The 15,282-nt window shown below is 39.3% G+C and overlaps 1 long non-coding RNA gene across 1 annotated transcript in view; it reads left to right on the forward strand.

Moving 5' to 3' along the window:
• Positions 1-15,012, forward strand: part of LOC129394289 (uncharacterized) — a 140,939-nt gene extending 125,927 nt beyond the window's left edge. The window contains exon 10 of the long non-coding RNA XR_010112558.1: positions 13,588-15,012. This is a non-coding gene — a long non-coding RNA (uncharacterized LOC129394289). The remainder of the gene's footprint in view (positions 1-13,587) is intronic.
• Positions 15,013-15,282: the final 270 nt, after the last annotated feature.

Raw genomic sequence — 15,282 nt, forward strand, 5'->3', positions numbered from 1 at the left:
TCTAATACTAATGTAATAATATCCACACCGTGCCCTAACACTCATCTAATCCACACCATCTCTTCCAATACTAATGTAATAATATGCACACCATGCCCTAACAGTCATCTAATCCACACCATCGCTTCTAATACTAATGTAATAATATCCACACCATGCCCTATCACTGATCTAATGCACACCATCGCTTCTAATACTAATGTAATAATATCCACACCATGCCCTAACACTGATCTAATCCACACCATCGCTTCTAATACTAATGAAGTAATATCCACACCATGCACTCCCACTCATCTAATCCACACCATCCCTTCTAATACTAATGTAATAATATCCAAACCATGACCTATCACTGATCTAATGCACACCATCGCTTCTAATACTAATGTAATAATATCCACACCATGCCCTATCGCTGATCTAATCCACACCATCACTTCCAATACTAATGTAATAATATCCACACCTTGCGCTATCACGGATCTAATCAACACCAATGCTTCCAATACTAATGTAATAATATCCAAACCATGCACTAACACTGATCTAATCCACACCATCGCTTCCAATACTAATGTAATAATACCCACACCATGCCCTAACACTCATCTAATCCATACCATCGCTTCCAATACTAATGTAATAATATCCACACCATGCCCTATCACTGATCTAATCAACACCATCGCTTCCAATACTAATGTAATAATATCCACACCATGCCCTAACACTCATCGAATCCACACCATCGCTTCCAATACTAATGTAATCATATCCACACTATGCCCTATCACTGATCTTATCCACACCATCACTTCCAATAGTAATGTAGTAATATCCACACCATGCCCTACAACTCATCTAATCCACACCATCCCTTCTAATACTAATGTAATAATATCCACACCATGCCCTATCACTGATCTAATCCACACCATCACTTCCAATACTAATGTAATAATATCCACACCTTGCGCTATCACTGATCTAATCAACACCATCGCTTCCAATACTAATATAATAATATCCACAGCATGCCCTAACACTCATCTAATCCACACCATCGCTTCCAATACTAATGTAATAATATCCACGCCATGCCCTAACACTGATCTAATCCATACCATCGCTTCCAATACTAATGTAATAATATCCACACCATGCCCTATCACTGATCTAATCAACACCATTGCTTCCAATACTAATGTAATAATATCCACACCATGCCCTAACACTCATCTAATCCATACCATCGCTTCCAATACTAATGTAATAATATCCACATCATGCCCTATCACTGATCTGGACCACACCATCGCTTCCAATACTAATGAAATAATATCCACAGCATGCCCTATCACTGATCTAGTCCACACCATCGCTTGTAATACTAACGTAATAATATCCACAGCATGCCCTATCACTGATCTAGTCCACACCATCGCTTCTAATACAAATGTAATAATATCTACACCATGTCCTATCACTGATCTAGTCCACCCATCGCTTCCAATACTAATGTAATTATATCCACACCATGCCCTATCACTGATCTAGTCCACACCATCGCTTCCAATACTAATGTAATAATATCCAAACCATGCCCTATCACTGATCTAATCAACACCATCGCTTCCAATACTAATGTAATAATATCCACACCATGCCCTACCACTCATCTAATCCACACCATCCCTTCTAATACTAATGTAATAATATCCACACCATGCCCTATCACTGATCTAATGCACACCATCACTTCTAATACTAATGTAATAATATCCACACCATGCCCTATCACTGATCTAATGCACAACATCGCTTCCAATACTAATGTAATAATATCCACACCATGCCCTACCACTCATGTAATCCACACCATCCCTTCTACTACTAATGTAATAATGTCCACACCATGCGCTACCACTGATCTAATGCACACCATCGCTTCTAATACTAATGTAATAATATCCACACCATGACCTATCACTGAACTAATGCACACCATCGCTTCTAATAGTAATGTAATAATATCTAAAACCATGCACTATCACTGATCTAATCCACACCATCGCTTCCAATACTAATGTAATAATATCCACACCTTGCGCTATCACTGATCTAATCAACACCATCGCTTCCAATACTAATGTAATAATATCCACACCATGCCCTAACACTCATCTAATCCACACCATCGCTTCCAATACTAATGTAATAATGTACACACCATGCCCTATCACTGATCTAGTCCACACCATCGCTTCCAATACTAATGTAGTAATACCCGCATCATGTCCTATCACTGATCTAGTCTACAACATCGCTTCCAATACTAATAATATCCACACCATGCCCTATCAATTGTCTAGTCCACACGATCGCTTCTAATACTAATGTAATAATATCCACACCATGCCCTATCACTGATCTAGTCCACACCATCGTTTCTAATACTAATGTAATAATATCCACAGCATGCCCTAACACTCATCTAATCCACACCATCGCTTCTAATACTAACGTAATAATATACACATCATGCCCTAACACTGATCTAATCCACACCATCGCTTCCAATACTAATGTAATAATATCCACACCATGCCCTATCACTGATCTAATCAACAACATCGCTTCCAATACTAATGTAATAATATCCACATCATGCCCTATCACTGATCTAGTCCACACCATCGCTTCAAATACTAATGAAATAATATCCACACGATGCCCTATCACTGATCTAATGCACACCATCGCTTCCAATACCAATGTAATAATATCCACACCATGCCCTAACACTCATCTAATCCACACCATCCCTTCTAATACTAATGTAATAATATCCACATCATTCCCTATTACTGATCTAATGCACACCATCGCTTCCAATACGAATGTAATAATATCCACACCATGCCCTACCACTCATCTAATCCACCCCATCCCTTCTAATACTAATGTAATAATGTCCGCACCATGCCCTACCACTGATCTAATGCACACCATCGCTTCTAATACTAACGTAATAATATCCACACCATGCCCTAACACTGATCTAATCCACACCATCGCCTCTAATACTAATGTACTAATATCCACACCATGCCCTACCACTCATCTAATCCACACCATCCCTTCGAATACTAATGTAATGATATCCACACCATGACCTATCACTGATCTAATGCACACCATCGCTTCTAACAGTAATGTAATAATATCCACACCATGCCCTATCACTGATCTAATCCACACCATCACTTCCAATGCTAATGTAATAATATCCACACCTTGCGCTATCACTGATCTAATCAACACCATCGCTTCCAATACTAATGTAATAATATCCACACCATGCCCTAACACTCATCTAATCCACACCATCACTTCCAATACTAATGTAATAATGTACACACCATGCCCTATCACTGATCTAGTCCACACCATCGCTTCCAATACTAATGTAGTAATATCCGCATCATGTCCTATCACTGATCTAGTCCACAACATCGCTTCCAATACTAATAATATCCACACCGTGCCCTATCAATTGTCTAGTCCACACCATCGCTTCTAATAGTAATGTAATAATATCCACACCATGCCTTATCACTGATCTAGTCCACACCATCGTTTCTAATACTAATGTAATAATATCCACAGCATGCCCTAACACTCATCTTATCCACACCATCGCTTCTAATACTAACGTAATAATATCCACATCATGCCCTAACACATCTAATCCACACCATCGCTTCCAATACTAATGTAATAATATCCACACCATGCCCTATCACTGATCTAATCAACAACATCGCTTCCAATACTAATGTAATAATATCCACATCATGCCCTATCACTGATCTAGTCCACACCATCGCTTCCAATACTACTGTAATAATATCCACAGCATGCCCTATCACTGATCTAGTCCAAACCATCGCTTGTAATACTAATGTAATAATATCCACAGCATGCCCTATCACTGATCTAGTCCACACCATCGCTTCTAATACTAATGTAATAATATGTACACCATGCCCTATCACTGATCTAGTCCACACCATCGCTTCCAATACTAATGTAATAATATCCACACCATGCCCTGTCACTGATCTAGTCCACAGCATCACTTCCAATACTCATGTAATAATATGCACATCATGACCTAACACTGATCTAACCCACACCATCGCTTCCAATACTAATGTAATAATATCCACATCATGCCCTATCACTGATCTAATCAACACCATCGCTTCCAATACTAATGTGATAATATCCACATCATGCCCTATCACTGATCTAGTCCACACCATCGCTTCCAATACTAATGCAATAATATCCACACCATGCCCTAACACTGATCTAATCCACACCATCACTTCCAATACTAATGTAATAATATCCACACCATGCCCTACCACTCATCTAATCAACACCATCCCTTCTAATACTAATGTAATAATATCCACACCATGCCCTGTCACTGATCTAATGCACACCATCGCTTCCAATACTAATGTAATAATATCCACATCATGCCCTGCCACTAATGTAACGCACAGCATCGCTTCTAATACTAATGTAATAATATCCGCACCATGCCCTAACACTCATCTAATCCACAACATCGCTTCTAATACTAATGTAATAATATCCACACCATGCCCTACCACTCATCTAATCCACCCCATCCCTTCTAATGATAATGTAATAATATCCACACCATGCCCTATCACTGATCTAATGCACACCATGGCTTCTAATACTAATGTAATAATATCCACACCATGCCCTAACACTGATCTAATCCACACCATCGCTTCTATTACTAAGGTAGTAATATCCCCACCATGCCCTACCATTCATCTAATCCACACCATCCCTTCAAATACTAATGTAATAATATCCACACCATGACCTATCACTGATCTAATGCACACCATCGCTTCTAATACTAATGTAATAATATCCACACCATGCCCTATCACTGATCTAATCCACACCATCGCTTCCAATACTAATGTAATCATATTGACAACCTGCCCTATCACTGATCTAATCCACACCATCACTTCCAATACTAATGTAATAATATCCACACCTTGCGCTATCACTGATCTAATCAACACCATCGCTTCCAATACTAATGTAATAATATCCACACCATGCCCTAACACTCATCTAATCCACACCATCACTTCTAATACTAACGTAATAATATACACACCATGCCCTAACACTGATGTAATCCACTCCATCGCTTCCAATACTAATGTAATAATATCCACACCATGCCCTATCACTGATCTAATCAACACCATCGCTTCCAATACTAATGTAATAATATCCACACCATGCCCTAACACTCATCTAATCCACACCATCGCTTCCAATACTAATGTAATAATATCCACATCATGCCCTATCACAGATCTAGTCCACACCATCGCTTCCAATACTAATGTAATCATATCCACAACCTGCCCTATCACTGATCTAATCCACACCATCACTTCCAATAGTAATGTAATAATATCCACACCATGCCCTACCACTCATCTAATCCACACCATCCCTTCCAATACTAATATAATAATATCCACACCATGCCCTATCACTGATCTAATGCACACCATCTCTTCCAATACTAACGTAATAATATCCGCATCATGCCCTATCACTGATCTAATGCACACCATCGCTTCTAATACTAATGTAATAATATCCACACCATGCCCTAACACTCATCTAATCCACACCATCGCTTCCAATACTAATGTAATAATATCCACACCATGCGCTAACACTCATCTAATCCACACCATCGCTTCATATACTAATGTAATAATATCCACACCATGCCCTATCACTGATCTAATGCACACCATGGCTTCTAATACTAATGTAATAATATCCACACCATGCCCTAACACTGATCTAATCCACACCATCGCTTCTAATACTAATGTAGTGATCTCCACACCATGCCATACCACTCATCTAATCCACACCATCCGTTCTAATACTGATGTAATAATATCCACACCATGACCTATCACTGATCTAATCCACACCATCACTTCCAATACTAATGTAATAATATGCACACCTTGCACTATCACTGATCTAATCAACACCATCGCTTCCAATACTGATGTAATAATATCCACACCGTGCCCTACCACTCATCTAATCCACACCATCGCTTCCAATACTAATGTAATAATATCCACGCCATACCCTATCACTGATCTAGTCCACAGCATCGCTTCCAATACTAATGTAGTAATATCCACATCATGCCCTATCACTGATCTAGTCCACACCATCACTTCCAATACTAATGTAGTAATATCCACACCGTGCCCTATCACTGATCTAGTCCCCACCATTGCTTCTAATACTAAAGTAATAATATCCACACCATGCCCTCTCACTGATCTAGTCCATACCATCGTTTTTAATACTAATGTAATAATATCCACAGCATGCCCTACCACTAATCTAATCCACACCATCCATTCTAATACTAATGTAATAATATCCACAACATGACCTATCACTGATCTAATGCACACCATCGCTTCTAATACTAATGTAATAATATCCACACCATGCCCTATCGGTGATCTAATCCACACCATCACTTTCAGTACTAATGTAGTAATATCCACATAATGCCCTATCACTGATCTAGTCCACACCATCGCTTCCAATACTAATGTAATAATATCCACACCATGCCTTAACACTGATCTAATCCACACCATCACTTCCAATACTAATGTAATAATATCCACACCATGCCCTACCACTCATCTAATCCACACCATCCCTTCTAATACTAATGTAATAATATCCACACCATGCCCTATCACTGATCTAATGCACACCATCCCTTCTAATACTATTGTAATAATATCCACATCATGCCCTACCACTAATGTAACGCACAGCATCGCTTCTAATACTAATGTAATAATATCCACGCCATGCCCTAACACTCATCTAATCCACAGCATCGCTTCTAATACTAATGTAATAATATCCACACCATGCCCTACCACGCATCTAATCCACCCCATCCCTTCTAATAATAATGTAATAATATCCACACCATGCCCTATCACTGATCTAATGCACACCATGGCTTCTAATACTAATGTAATAATATCCACACCATGCCCTAACACTGATCTAATCCACACCATCGCTTCTAATACTAAGGTAGTAATATCCCCACCATGCCCTACCACTCATCTAATCCACACCATCCCTTCTAATACTAATGTAATAATATCCACACCATGACCTGTCACTGATCTTACGCACACCATCGCTTCCAATACTAATGTAATAATATCCACACCATGCCCTACCACTCATCTAATCCACACCATCCCTTCTTATACTAACGTAATAATATCCACACCATGCCCTAACACTGATGTAATCCACACCATCGCTTCCAATACTAATGAATAATATCCACACCATGCCCTATCACTGATCTAATCAACACCATCGCTTCCAGTACTAATGTAATAATATCCACACCATGCCCTAACACTCATCTAATCCACACCATCGCTTCCAATACTAATGTAATAATATCCACATCATGCCCTATCACTGATCTAGTCCACACCATCGCTTCCAATACTAATGTAATCATATCCACAACCCGCCCTATGACTGATCTAATCCACACCATCACTTCCAAAAGTAATGTAATAATATCCACACCATGCCCTACCACTCATCTAATCCACACCATCCCTTCTAATACTAATGTGATAATATCCACACCATGCCCTATCACTGATCTTATGCAAACCATCGCTTCCAATACTAACGTAATAATATCCGCATCATGCCCTATCACTGATCTAATGCACACCATCGCTTCTAATACTAATGTAATAATATCCACACCATGCCCTATCACTGATCTAATGCACACAATCGCTTCTAATACTAATGTAATAATATCCACACCATGCCCTAACACTGATCTAATGCACACCATCACTTCTAATACTAATGTAATAATATCCACACCATGCCCTAACACTCATCTAATCCACACCATCGCTTCCAATACTAATGTAATAATATCCACACCATGCCCTAACACTCATCTAATCCACACCATCCCTTCTAATACTAATGTAATAATATCCACACCATGCCCTATCACTGATCTAATGCACACCATCGCCTCTAATACTAATGTAATAATATCCATACCATGCCCTAACACTGATCTAATCCACACCATCACCTCTAATACTAATGTAGTGATATCCACACCATGCCCTACCACTCATCTAATCCACACCATCCCTTCTAATACTGATGTAATAATATCCACATCATGACCTGTCACTGATCTAATGCACACCATCGCTTCTAATACTAATGTAATAATATCCACACCATGACCTATCACTGATCTAATCCACACCATCACTTCCAATACTAATGTAATAATATCCACACCTTGCGCTATCACTGATCTAATCAACACCATCGCTTCCAATACTGATGTAATAATATCCACACCATGCCCTAACACTCATCTAATCCACACCATCGCTTCCAATACTAATGTAATAATATCCACGCCATGCCCTATCACTGATCTAGTCCACACCATCGCTTCCAATACAAATGTAGTAATATCCACATCATGCCCTATCACTGATCTAGTCCACACCATTGCTTCTAATACTAAAGTAATAATATCCACACCATGCCCTATCACTGATCTAGTCCATACCATTGTTTTTAATACTAATGTAATAATATCCACAGCATGCCATTACACTCATCTAATCCACACCATCGCTTCTAATACTAACGTAATAATATACACACCATGCCCTAACACTGATCTAATCCACACCATTGCTTCCAATACTAATGTAGTAATACCCACACCATGCCCTGTCACTGATCTAGTCGACACCATCGCTTCCAATACTAATGTAATAATATCCACACCATGCCTTATCACTGATCTAGTCCACACCATTGTTTCTAATACTAATGTAATAATATCCACAGCATGCCCTAACACTCATCTAATCCACACCATCACTTCTAATACTAACGTAATAATATCCACACCATGCCCTAACTCTGATCTAATCCACACCATCGCTTCCAATACTAATGTAATAATATCCACACCATGCCCTATCAGTGATCTAATCAACACCATCGCTTCCAATACTAATGTAATAATATCCACACCATGCCATAACACTCATCTAATCCACACCATCGCTTCCAATACTAATGTAATAATATCCACATCATGTCCTATCACTGATCTATTCCACACCATCGCTTCCAATACTAGTGTAATAATATCCACAGCATGCCCTATCACTGATCTAGTCCACACCATCGCTTGTAATACTAATGTAATAATATCCACAGCATGCCCTATCACTGATCTAGTCCACACCATCGCTTCTAATACTAATGTAATAATATCTACACCGTGCCCTATCACTGATCTAGTCCACACCATCGCTTCCAATACTAATGTAATAATATCCACACCATGCCCTATCAGTGATCTAGTCCACACCATCGTTTCCAATACTAATGTAATGATATCCACATCGTGCCCTATCACTGATCTAGTCCACACCATCTCTTCTAATACTAATGTAATAATATGCACACCATGCCCTATCAGTGATGTAATCCACACCATCGTTTCCACTACTAATGTAATAATATCCACACCATGCCCTAACACTCATCTAATCCACACCATCCCTTCTAATACTAATGTAATAATATCCACACCATGCCCTATCACTGATCTAATCCACACCATTGCTTCCAATACTAATGTAATAATATCCACACCATGCCCTATCACTGACCTAATCCACACTACCACTTCCAATACCAATGTAGTAATATCCACATCATGCTCTATCACTGATGTAGTCCACACCATCGCTTCCAATACTAATGTAATAATATCCACACCATGCCCTATCACTGATCTAATCCACACCATCACTTCCAATACTAATGTAATAATATCCACACCATGCCCTACCACTCATCTAATCCACACCATCCCTTCTCATACTAATGTAATAATGTCCACACCATGCCCTACCACTGATCTAATGCACACCATCTCTTCTAATATTAATGTAATAATATCCACACCATGACCTATCACTGATCTATTGCACACCATTGCTTCTAATACTTATGTAATAATATCCACACCATGCCCTATCACTGATCTAATCCACACCATCACTTCCAATACTTTTGTAATAATATCCACACCTTGCGCTATCACTGATCTAATCAACACCATCGCTTCCAATACTAATGTAATAATATCCACACCATGCCCTAACACTCATCTAATCCACACCATCGCTTCCAATACTAATGTAATAATATACACACCATGCCCTATCACTGATCTAGTCCACACCATCGCTTCCAATACTAATAATATCCACACCATGCCCTATTACTGATCTAGTCCCCACCATCGCTTCTAATACTAATGTAATAATATCCACACCATGCCCTATCACTGATCTAATCCACACCATCGCTTGCAATACTAATGTTATAGTATCCATATCATGCCCTAACACTCATCTAATCCACACCATCGCTTCCAATACTAATGTAATAATATACACATCATGCCCTATCACTTATCTAGTCCACACCATCGCTTCCAAAGCTAATGTAATGATATCCACACCATGACCTATCACTTATCTTGTCCACCCCATCACTTCTAATACTAATGTAATAATATCCACAGCATGCCCTAACACTCATCTAATCCACACCATCGCTTGTAATACTAATGTAATAATATGCACACCATGCCCTATCACTGATCTAGTCCACACCATCGCTGCCAATACTAATGTAATAATATCCACACCATGCCCTATCACTGATCTAGTCCACACCATCGCTTCCAATACTAATGTAATAATATCCACATCATTCCCTATCACTGATCTAGTCCACACCATCGCTTCTAATACTAATGTAATAATATCCACACCATGCCCTATCACTGATCTAGTCCACACCATCACTTCTAATACTAATGGAATAATATCCACACCATGCCCTATCACTGATTTAATCCACACCATCGCTTCCAATACTAATGTAATAATATCCACACCATGTCCTATCACTGATCTAATCCACGCCATTGCTTCCAATACCAATGTAGTAATATCCACATCATGCCCTATCACTGATCTAGTCCACACCATCGCTTCCAATACTAATGTAATAATATCCACACCATGCCCTATCACTGATCTAATCCATACCATCACTTCCAATACTAATGTAATAATATCCACACCATGCCCTACCACTCATCAAATCCACACCATCCCTTCTGATACTAATGTAATAATATGCACTCCATGCCCTGTCACTGATCTAATCCACACCATCGCTTCCAATACTAATGTAATAATATCCACACCATGCCCTATCACTGATCTAATCCACACCATCGCTTCCAATACTAATGTAGTAATATCTACATCATGCCCTATCACTGATCTAGTCCACACCATCGCTTCCAATGCTAATGTAATAATATCCACACCATGCCCTATCACTGATCTAATCCACACCATCACTTCCAATAGCAATGTAATAATATCCACACCATGCCCTACCACTCATCTAATCCACACCATCCCTTCTAATACTAATGTAATAATAACCACACCTGCCCTATCACTGATCTAATCACACCATCGCTTCTAATACTAATGTAATAATATCCACATCATGCCCTATCACTGATCTAATGCACACCATCGCTTCCAATAGTAATGTAATAATATCCACACCATGCCCTACCACTCATCTAATCCACACCATCCCTTCTAATACTTATGTAATAATGTCCACACCATGCCCTATCACTGATCTAATGCACACCATCGCTTCTAATACTAATGTAATAATATCCACAGCATGCCCTAACACTGATCTAATCCACGCCATGGCTTCTAATACTAATGTAGTAATGTCCACACCTTGCCCTACCACTCATCTAATCCACACCATCCATTCTAATACTAATGTAATAATATCCACACCATGACCTATCACTGATCTAATGCACACGATCGCTTCTAATACTAATGTAATAGTATCCACACCATGCCCTATCGGTGATCTAATCCACACCATCACTTCCAGTACTAATTTAGTAATATCCACATCATTCCCTATCACTGATCTAGTCCACACCATCGCTTCCAATACTAATGTAATAATATCCACACCATGCCCTACCACTCATCTAATCCACACCATCCCTTCTAATACTAATGTAATAATATCCACACCATGCCCTAATACTCATCTAATCCACACCATCTCTTCTAATACTAATGTAATAATATCCACACCATGCCCTAACAGTAATGTAATATCTGCACCATTTCCCAACACCAATACAATATCCACACCATTCCCTAACACTAATCTAAATGTCCATACCATGCCCTAACACTAATATATTGACACAATTGCCTCTAATACTAATATATAGAATAATATCTAGTAAGTGGACCCTGTTGACATTGAGGCTTTTTTAAGGGTTTTACAGCTTTGGCTGAACTATAGCCTCTGTAATGGATTTTGATGATGTGTCTGCTTTGCTGGCATGGTATTGACATGGTTGTTTTAAAAAGTAACTTACTTTCCAATAATGTCATATTTCTAAGCAACTTCCCGTAGTAGTACAAAATAGAACTTTTTCTTCCCTTAGATTCCCCAACAGTTATTGCCGTACCAGATTTGCAGTGTCGCACAAAATACTCTGGTATATTGCACTGAAAGCATGGACACTCTCCCAGGTAACTACCACATAACCCCTAGATCAGGAAATCAGCGTTGTTCCTACATGATAATTCGGTCCACAAACTCACTTCACTTTTACCTCGTGCCACACTTGGGAGTATAATGTGTTTTTTTTTTTTTTCATTCGGATCCAGTTTTCTTTTCCTGGAACTGTTTCCCAGACTTTCCTTCATATTTATGACCTTGACACATTTAAAGAGCACACAGGTTTTTGTTTGAACAGCTGTTTTCAGGTCTTTGGGGTATATACCTAGGAATGGAATCATTGAGTCATATGGTAAATCTATTTGTAACTTTATGAAGAAACATCAAATTATTTTACACGTAGGCTGCACCATTTTGTCACTTATTGTCACATATTGTCACAAGCAGTGTTTAAGAGTTCAAGTTTCTGCACATCTTTGTCAACACTTGTTATTTTTTAGTATAACTATTCTTGTGTGAGTTAAGGGTTATCTCTTCATGGTTTTAATTATGGTAATGATGTTAAGCATCTTTTCATGTGCTTGTTGGTGAAGTGTGTATTAAAGTCTTTTGTCAATTTTTAGATTGGGTTGTCTTTGCTGTGGAGTTGTAAAAGTTCTTTATACATTCTGGATAACAGACACTGATGAAGTATCTAATGTGCCGACATTTTCTTCCATTTTATAGGTTGTTGGAACGTAATAAGAGTTAATGTGTGGTCTCTGCTGCAGTGTCCTGAAACAGAGCGCTAAGCCTCGGGAATGTACGAAGTAATGTGTCTTTCGTATGCTAATGAAATGATTGATGGCTGGGGGCACCTGGATAGCCTCAGTGGGGCTGGCTGCCAAGGGAAGCAACCTTGTCATTAGAGGATTTGAAATTTCTTCCCCCGTCCCGTCTCTGTGAAGGGGAGAGGTGCTGATGGTTGAGTTGATCACCTATGGCCACAGACGTAACCAATTTGCCTGTGTAATAAAGGACAGGGTTGGGAGAGCATCTGTGTTGCTCTCCCAACACAGGAGATACTGGGAGGATCATGTCTGGTGAGGGCATGGGAGGCCTGCATTCCTTCCACATACCTCACCTTGTGCATCTCTTTTTCTGGCTTTTCATTTGTAGCGTTTAAAAGATCCTTGGTAATAAGTCAGGAATAGTAAGTACACTGCGTTCATGGGTTGTGCAATGTGATGTAGCAAATTGCTGAACCCAATAAGGGTGTTGTGGGAGCCTCCAATCTGTAGCAAAGTCAGACAGAAGGTAACCTGGGAACCTACTGTTTGTGGTTGGCACCTTAAGTGGTTACAGTCTTGTAACGGAGTACCCATATTTTCTTACAGAAGAAATGAATTAGTTTTACCATTTTGCTGTTCCTGCACTTAGCTCTTTAGGAATGCAATTATAAGCTTTACTGTCTCTCCACCAGACACTTCCTATACTGCAAACTTTTCCAACTGTGTGATAACTTAAAAGTTCCAGGGACCAAACCTTGAAACAAACTGGCACTTCCATATCTCTCCCCCACCAGGAGATTGGCAGCAGACAACAGTCAATTTACAACCTGGCTCTGCCCATGGTGGTGCTAGCAAGATCACCTAATGGAGAAAACATCAGAGCATGTCCCATAGACCCTGCACCTCCTCACCTCATCCCCTGCATGCCATTCTGGCAAGTCCGAAAGCCCTGCTTTCTGCCCAGAAAGTGGAAGCGCTTCCCTTAAGGCAAGAGCCTGTATGTTCCCTTCAGCTAAGCTCTGGCATAAAGTCACTTTCTTTTTACCATCCTTGTGTTTGTCATTTAAATTTGCAAGCAACAAGGGGCATGACGTGTATTCCTAGGACTGAGTCCTTAGCCTGTGGGGTCTGATGCTTTCTCCATTTACTGTCACAATTGGGTTGCACTGTAGGACACCCAGCTGGTACCCAAGATTTGGTCTGTGTGGGGAAAAAACCGATGTATCTGGTAACAGAAGTGTTCTGTGTTGAGTGTTGAGAGTATACTATAAGACAGTTGTTTTTCCTATTATAACATTTTGTCTTTCAACTTTTTTCTTCATGTCTTCTGAGACGTAAAAGTTGTAAATTTTGAGGAAATAAATTGATTTATTTTTCCTTTTGTGGTCTGTGCTTTTGGTGTCAGATGTAAGAAACTATTGCTACATGTAAGGTCATGAATGCTTAACTGTATGTTTTCTTCCAGAGTTTTTAGTTTTCACCTATTTTGGTCTTTGAGCCATTGTAGTTTAATTTTTTATGTGGTATGAGGTAAGGATACAATTTCATTTCCCTTTATGTGGATAGCAAGTTGCCTTACATCACTTGTTGAGGACAGGATTCTTTCCCCAATTTACTGGTAATGGACCTTGTCTAAAATCAGTTGAGCATA

The sequence above is a fragment of the Pan paniscus genome, chromosome 5, assembly GCF_029289425.2.
Source record: "Pan paniscus chromosome 5, NHGRI_mPanPan1-v2.0_pri, whole genome shotgun sequence".
NCBI classification, from domain to species: domain Eukaryota; kingdom Metazoa; phylum Chordata; class Mammalia; order Primates; family Hominidae; genus Pan; species Pan paniscus.